The sequence below is a fragment of the Corvus brachyrhynchos genome, unplaced genomic scaffold (assembly GCF_000691975.1).
Source record: "Corvus brachyrhynchos isolate BGI_N302 unplaced genomic scaffold, ASM69197v1 scaffold340, whole genome shotgun sequence".
Lineage (NCBI taxonomy): Eukaryota > Metazoa > Chordata > Aves > Passeriformes > Corvidae > Corvus > Corvus brachyrhynchos.
The window spans coordinates 2,397,517-2,405,544 of record NW_008235987.1 but is presented as its reverse complement, the minus strand read 5'-3'; positions in this window follow the sequence as shown (position 1 = coordinate 2,405,544).

The following is an 8,028-nucleotide window of genomic DNA, read 5'->3' as shown; positions in this document are numbered from 1 at the left end:
ACAGGAGTTGTTTGGAGAGATGAGACACCTCACTGCTCCCAGGGTATGGAGCCGTGCAACGTGGTTACAGCAGGTTTGCACACTCTGGGTCCTGTAGTTGCAAATACACAAGATGACTAAAAAGTTGCCTTTTCCCCCCAAACAGTGCCTGTGTTTGTTGTCACTTGGGCTTTTTTTGTTTCTGAAAACAGCTCTGACAACACCTCTAGAAGTCTCTCCAAAAAGGATTGAAAACCAACACACCTGAAAAAAGCTCTGATCCTTTTTTTAAGCTGGAAAAAGAAAAATAGTGTGGGAGTTTTGTTGGCACAGGAGTGGGGATGCTTTTCAGCCCTCTGCAAACACACTTAGAGGCCCAGGGCTTGTTACCCTGGTCATTGTGATGATTCCCAACCCTTCCCCAAGGCATTCACCCCATGAACTTGCATTCCTGATGCTGCTGCAGCTCCAGAGGCAAAGCTGACACCTGACAGGGAGTGCAAGCACAGGGCAGGTCACAGCTGTGATGGCAGAGGGTGGCACGAGCAATTCTGAGTAAGAGTTACTCACCAGGTGTCCCTTCCTGCTGTCACTCACGTTCTGGGGGACCATTTTGGGGTGCATTTTACAAGTTGGCAGCATGACCACCAGCAGCATCATTAGCTGAAGTGTTGAGTCAGCCTCCAGTGGCTGGAGAAATTGCAGGAGTGTTCTTTCAGTTTGAGACATGGACAGAGCTGTAATTAAAAAAAATAAAAATCTGTTTCATTACCTGTGGAGTTACTTAGCTCCGTTCCTTAGGGCCTGTCTGGGAATAGTTGAAGGGATTAGCATTATCAGCTAGAGCAGTGTTAGCAGGGAAGCAGATCCAGGAGGCTGGAGCGGTGCCACGTCAGATATTATGGTCTGTGGTGGCCAAGTGATGAAGGCCATTCGGTGCAATTTCCATATCTGCTCATTGCGCAAAAAGTCGGGGATTTTTTTTGCTTTTGTCTTCCAAATCCACAATATTCTGCACTTGACAAGTGTGAATGGAAAATGACTCCTGCTCAGTGACCTTGGCACAGTGAAAGCAGTTTGGAGAGGGGAGGTCTGGGGCTGTTGCTTGTAGGGCTTTCTCTTGCCTCAAAGCCAGAATTAAACCCAGCCTTCAAACCTCCCCGTCCTTTTAAACTGGGAATTCCAAACACAGAGTGTTCGTCCCACCGTGAAAGCCTCCAGGCATTTTTGAGTCCTCTTTACTTTGGAGATGGTGCTGAGAAATGCTGGACATCCTCAGTGGGATCTCCAAGAAGCTGCTCATGCATCCTGGTCTGCTGGTGCTGTCAGAGCTGTGGCAGTTCCCTTTGGATTTGCATCCCATCCTCAAGCAGGAGCCTGGATTTGTAGGGGCAGGGTAAGAGATGGCATCAGGGAATGCTCTGGGGTAGGAGCTACACTGGCTGCTCCCCCCAGTTGCTGTTGGAGCAGTGGCTGTGGCTTGTTGGGCTGCAAAACCTGAGTGCTGTGAAGCCCAATGCAAACAACCTCTGCAGCTGGGGTAGGGTTTCAGATTTGTAAGGAGAAAAAGCCTTTTTTTTTTCCCTTACTCGAGCAGGAAAACTTCACAGAGCAAAGCTGATCCAGTTTCATGCTGGTGCTGTTTTGTTAGCCTACTTAGCCTGCAATTTTATAATCAAGGCTGGGTTTTCTTAGCCTGCACCCAGGCAGATCAAAAATCGTGAGAAGAACTGAAGCCCGAGCAGCAGCCACTTCTGCTGCATTCAGATGAAAACAGTGGGGGGACAAAAAAGGAAAGAAAAAACCCAGCAGAAGTTGCAGATGAGATGCCAAAGATAAGGCAGCAATAGAAAATCGGTGCAGGAGTCAACACTTCAGTGTCTGCAAGAAGAGGCCTTTAATGAAGGCTGAATCAGCACGGACTCGGGAGCTGCTTTTGAAGGAGAATCTTTTTCTAAACAAAAATATGTAATTGCACTCAATGAAAAATGCTTATCAGTGCCAAATGGCCTCAGAGCATCGTGTGGCTGCTCTGTGCAAGTCCCAGGCACCGTGCTTGTGTGCCTGTGTTCATCCTGCACTGGGGGCTGATCCCCGAGTTCCTCACTCCTGCGTTTTCAGCAGGGCTCATTTCACACTCAAGCAACAAGTTATAAAAATTACAGCTTCACTCCATGGTATCATTCCTCTCGTGAATGTTTACTGCTTCTCCAGTAGTTCAAGGTCAGATATAGAAAATGACTCAAAAGTCTTTTGTTGTTCTGACAGCTCTGAAGTGATGGAAGGCCCAATCCAGCAAAGACAAACCTTCCCAGAGAGCTGGCACCAAAAGGGAACGGAGGGAGAATATTTTAAAGGCAAACCCGGCATTGATTACTGACGTTTAAAGTAGGTTCGGATCAGATATTAAGGAAAAATTTTTTCCTGTGGGGGTGGTGAGGCGCAGGGTGCCCAGAGAAGCTGTGGCTGCCCCTGGATCCCTGGAAGTGTCCAAGGCCAGGCTGGACAGGGCTTGGAGCAGCCTGGGATAGTGGAAGGTGTCCCTGCCTGTGGAATGAGATAAGTTTTGAGGTCTTTTCCAACCCAAACCATTCCATGACTGGGTGACTGTTTCCCTGGATCTGCTCCACTCTGTCTGCTCTCAGCACCTCCATGTGCAGCAGCCCCGTCAGAGCCTGCTGGAGTGCCAGGCTGCCTCAAGTACCTGCACACAGGAGGGAAACAATCCCTGCCAGAGCAGGGCACATGAGCTCAGAAGGTCCCTCTGGCACCGGCTCTGCCTGCAGGGTTTGTGCAGCACCAAGCACAGCCCTGGGCTCAGCTCCTTCTTGCAGGGCACCTCTCCAGCGCTGGCAGCTGCCCCCAAGTTGGAGCCACACTTCCCAGCTTGGATTTCAACACAGCCTTTCTGCTAGGGCTGCTTTAATTGCCTGCAGTTAGGGTCTCCAGCGCTGCAAAAGGATGGAGAAACAAAACCCGGTCTGGCTTTGTAAGGGCTAGGATTGATTTCTTCTCTCAACCAGCTGATGCTGTGACCTTTCAGAAAGGAACTGCCAGCCTGTGACTGTGGGGTTTGTGCACGTGACTGCCCAGGGTTAAAACACAAATACGGGATATTTCTTGTAGTTTTATCCAAGGAGAGGAGCACCTGTAGGAGCTGAGAATAGCTGAAGGAAGAGACAGGGACTTTACGTGCTGTCATCAAAATGCCAAAACCCCTTTGGGCTAAGCTACATCTTAAGTAGATTTGTTTAAGCACTTGACAAAAACGCCTTGAGCACAAGTCCAAGGCACAGCATGGGGCTCTGGCAGCCCTGAGGGGCTCTGGGGGTGCAGGGGGTCACCCCAACCCCTGCAGAAGGGAGTCAGGCTCTGGCCAGCTGGGGCTCTGCTGGCTCTGAGCTGCAGACACAGCTCTGACTACGATGTCCTTGCAGGTCTGGCAGTAGCAATAGGACAGGGCAGCTGCTGCACCTAAATATGAGCAGCACTGAGGTTTGGGATGTGGAGATGTAGATAAATCCTGCAGTCAGTCCCCTCTTGCAGGTTGAAGAGGAAGATGCTGCTGGTTAATGCAGAAGTTCCCTCCCAAGCAGACCTTGGTGCTTAACCGTGTTAATTAAATGCTTTCAAAAACCACAAGATTGACCTTCACTGCATGCCCACAGATTTTTCTCTCATTTAACAAGCAGAGGGTTGTCAGAGTAGCCTATTAAAGGAGAAGAAAGGCAATGCTCTAATACTGTTGGGTTTTGACCTGTTCCAAGGTGTTTTTCTGGTTTTTAACTCCTAAGAGATGAAAACCGCAATCCCCTAACAACCTACCAGGAGAAACCAGGCTGGGACAAGGAGTTCTTGCCTGAAACAAGACATAAAATCTGATAAAATAGTGAACATAATACTTACAATTGATGTTTTTTCAGATATCTATGCAATAAGATATCTGATAACCAAGACAACCATTAAATCTACAGGTCCTTGTGTAGCCAGAGAGCTGTTGCTGTGTGACATGGAATTATCCTTTGGGAGAGACCCTCTGGAAAAAAATAAAGGCAAATAACACAGACTCTGACTTCCTTACCTTTCCCAATGACACCAGCAATTTGCTCATTACTAATAAAACTTTGGAACCTTTCTACAGAGAATTTGGATTCCTGCCAAGGAATCAGTTTTATAAATTAACCACAAGAGCAGATTGTGCATTGCGTGGAAGGACATCCCACATCCCAAAGCAGCCCCCTGACAGCAGCATCGGAACTGGAGGAAGAGCCCAAAATAACCCCTGGCAGCTGGGGAGGGCGACACCGATGCTGCACTCAGAGATGATGAGAAACAAGTTGCTTTCTGGAGACAAGAAATGAAAAAATTCTTCACTGAAAGAGTGATTGGGCACTGGAATTGTCTGCTCAGGGAGGTGTTGGAGTCACCATCCCTGGACGTGTTTAAAAAAAGACTGGATGTGGCACTCAGTGCCATGGTTTAGTTGATGATGTTGGGTCATGGCTTGGACTTGATGATCTCAAAGGTCTTTTCCAGCCTGGTTCATTCAGTGATTCTGTGGAGTGAGACAAGGCTGAATTCGCAGGGTTTGGCAGAGAGAAGGACCCCAGGGCTTGCACCTCTGCGGGTCCCTGTGAGGTGCCAGCAAGGGAGTGTGCCCTGGGAATGTCCCTTCCTTGGAGCCACCTGAGCTGGGCAGCACCTTGGGCTTCCTCCTAGCATGACTTCAGCTCCATTCATGTCACCAGGCAGCTTCCTTTAAAGCCAGGCATGCCGTTTTTTCCCTTTCTTTTTTTTCCTTCCCCTCAAAAACATTTGGTACTTCCCCCGCAAGAAATCAGGAGCTTGCTGTCTGATAAGGGGCTGGAACAGCTTCCTGCAGTAGCAGAGAATTCCTCCTCTGGCTCTTCCTGCGCCGAGCCAGAACAATGCCAGTGCTTCCAGCGTCACTTTACCTCGGAGCACCCTCATTTAGGGTCCATCCTGTGCGAGCATCTCCTGCCAAGGGGGGCTGCTTTTCCAGCAGTTTGCTTTAAAAAGGGTTTTTAAAAAGGCATCGCCACAGCAGAAAGGCAGGAGCAATCCTGAGGTTCACTCAGAGCTGATGCAGAGCAGGGCCCTGTTTGGAACAGTAGGGGCTGGAGAATTTTTTTTCTTTTCCCTTAAAGGAGAGGCTAAATAGGATTTTTTTCGTGTCTTCATGCTGAAAGTGCACACGCACGTGCTAAACTCAGCGTCCGAGTCCTTTTGCAGGACTCAGTGGGACCGAATGTGCTTGAGTGGGGTTGAGCACACACATAAGAATTTACAAGGTTGGGATATATTTTGTCCTGGTTGCTAAGTGGGATGGACACTATGGATCTGTGTTGATGATTTATGTTACCCTGCTTCTCTTGGTTACTTTTTCCCCCCCATTTCTGCTTATCTGCTCATGCACATGGGAAGCAGTATCATTTTGGGGAGTTTGTGTGTATAAGTGAAACTACAGCCTCAAACCTCACATGGGGAGTTCTGTGGGGGCTTTGACAGAAAGGCTCATGAAGGGAGGTTTGTATTTTCAGCTCCTGCTTTAGAAGGCTGGGTGGAGAGGTGTGACCTGACGGGCTTTGATTCACGTGGACATATGTAGAGAGAACAAAATCTGCCCACTTGTGTCACTTTATTGGGAGGACAAGACTTGCTGCTGCCACAAGTCTGTCACAGTGCTGTGCTGTCATGGATTTCTTCAGTGTGTTCTCCAAACTGAGATAAAATTGCGTGATAAAAACTGGGGAAAGGCTTTTGATCTTTATATATGGCTCGTGTTTTTTATATTCCAGACAAGCAAATGTGTGCTCTTCAGCCTGGAGGAGGCTGAGGAGAGATCTCGGCAATCTGCAGCTTCCTCCCGAGGGGCAGCTCCAATCTCTGCTCGCTGTGACAGGGACAGGAACCTGGGGATGGCTGGAGCTGTGTCAGGACAGGGTTAGGTTGGATTATCAGGGAAAGGTGTGGGCACTGCCCAGGCTCCCCAGGGAATGGGCACGGCCCCGAGGCTGCCAGAGCTCCAGGAGCGTTTGGACAGCGCTGCCAGGGATGCCCAGGGTGGGGTTGTTGGGGTGTCTGTGCAGGGCCAGGAGCTGGGCTGGATGATCCCTGTGGGTCCCTTCCAGCTCAGGATATTCTGGGATTCTTTGGAGGTGTCTGGAAGGTCGTGCTCTCTGACCTCTGGCTAAAATGGGTTTGAACTTGAAAGAGCTTCCCTGGGAGCTGCATCCACCTTGCCCTGCACAGCCTGGAGCTCCTGGAGCCTTCCTGCTGTGCCAGCCTGCTCTGCCGAGGTGTTTGCAGCACCCAGAGCTGGTGCCCGTGGTCTCACTGCTGCTGCCATGGTGGTGCTGCAGCAGCTCCAGTCCTCGCCTCTCTGTGCCCGTGGGCTCCTGGAGCAGCCCCTGTCGCTGCTGGCCGTGCCATAACAGGAGGGCAGTGCCCGGAGCTGCGGCGCTGGAGCCCTGGGTGGTGCCAGGGCTCAGAGGGGACGTGGGTTTGGGTTCCTGTGGCTTCTCCCTGGGAATGGTGTTCCTGGGTGTAGGACCTACCCTTTTGCTGGAGGCATTGCCGGCAGAGGGAGCAGGAGTTAGTTCCTCCCCTCTGCGCTGTCTGGGACTATAAAATGGCATCTTTAATAACTGAGATATAAAAATAAGCAAGCTCTTACATCATTAAAGAATAGTGGGAGAGCTGTGTGATGGTGTGGCACAAAGGCAGGTTGATCAAAGCCTTGACCATGTTGAAACTTAATCACAATATTTGGCTGGACCTTTGCAAAAATTCCCCATGAGTATATGCAAGGAAGCAGATCCTCTCCTTCCGTGCCAGAGCTGCTGGTGTTGTGGTGTTCCTCTAATGCAGGAAAACTCACTGGGCAAAGTTGCCACCTGATTTCTGACCTGCACATGGATGAACACAGCCCTGCTGTTCATCAGGGCCTTCTGCAGAAGGCGAGGATGCTTGATAAAGAAATGGCTTGTGGCACATTCCTCTGTTTCCACCTGGCTCTAAAAGTCATTGATATTTTATAGCTCATGGCATGACCAAATCAGTGGGCAGTTTTCTTTCTGTGGAGCATAAATGGCCCATTTTTTCCCAAGGTATCTTTACTCAGGAGCAGAAAATTATAACTCCCAAGTTTTACATGCAGAGCATCAGCAGGAGATGTCTGATAGCAGTGCAGCTGAAATGTCCAAATTTACAATATGCTGAACAAACCCAATCTGTGCTTGGTAAAATGAGACTCCTGTGGCTGCCTGGAGCCCCTGGTGACAGCAATAAAACTGTACCTCACATTGCCCTGATTGGATTTTGTTGCAGCCTTTTGTGAGGGTGATGGCACCAGGACACGTATCCCACAGGGGAGGTGCTCATTGAGCAAAAACATCTCCGTGGGGGAATGGGGCTGCATTAAGGCGTGGGGAGCAGGAGCTGGAGGATGAAATTTCCATGCATTCTCTTCTGGGGACAGGGACACCCCAGAGGGGCTGTTGGCAGGGCTCCCCAGGTGAGCCCTTCCTGTCCCAGTCACACCCTTTTGATATCCAGGCCCTGCTTTTCTCATGTTTAAATCTCCTGACTCCCTTAGGCTGGACAAGCCTCAGCACTTGCCCACAGGGCTTTGCCAGTGGGTGCTACAAGGCAGCATCAGGAAGCTGTCTGTGTGTGGGGTGTCAGGCTGTCCCTTTTGGGGCTGAAGGCTGGGCTGAAAGCTGTAGCCAGCTGCTACAGCTAAGCCAGGAGTCTGGCACAGCCTTTACATCCCTGACCCTGCTCAGCCTGGCACTTAGGCCAGCCTTGATGGGAACGTGAGCTCAGGCTGAGCACGTGCTTAAACCCGAGCAGCAGCAAGGCCCAGGAACGCTCCCAGCTGGAGCCGCGGTCGGGCTGTGCCCGCAGCAGCATCAGCGAGCGGGTGGCAATGTCACCTTCCTGTCCAAAGCCATTTGCCTTTCTCCGTGCTGGCAGCACAGCTGGCAGCTCCAGGAGGCCCTGGCTCGCCAAGTGGGTGCTGGCACT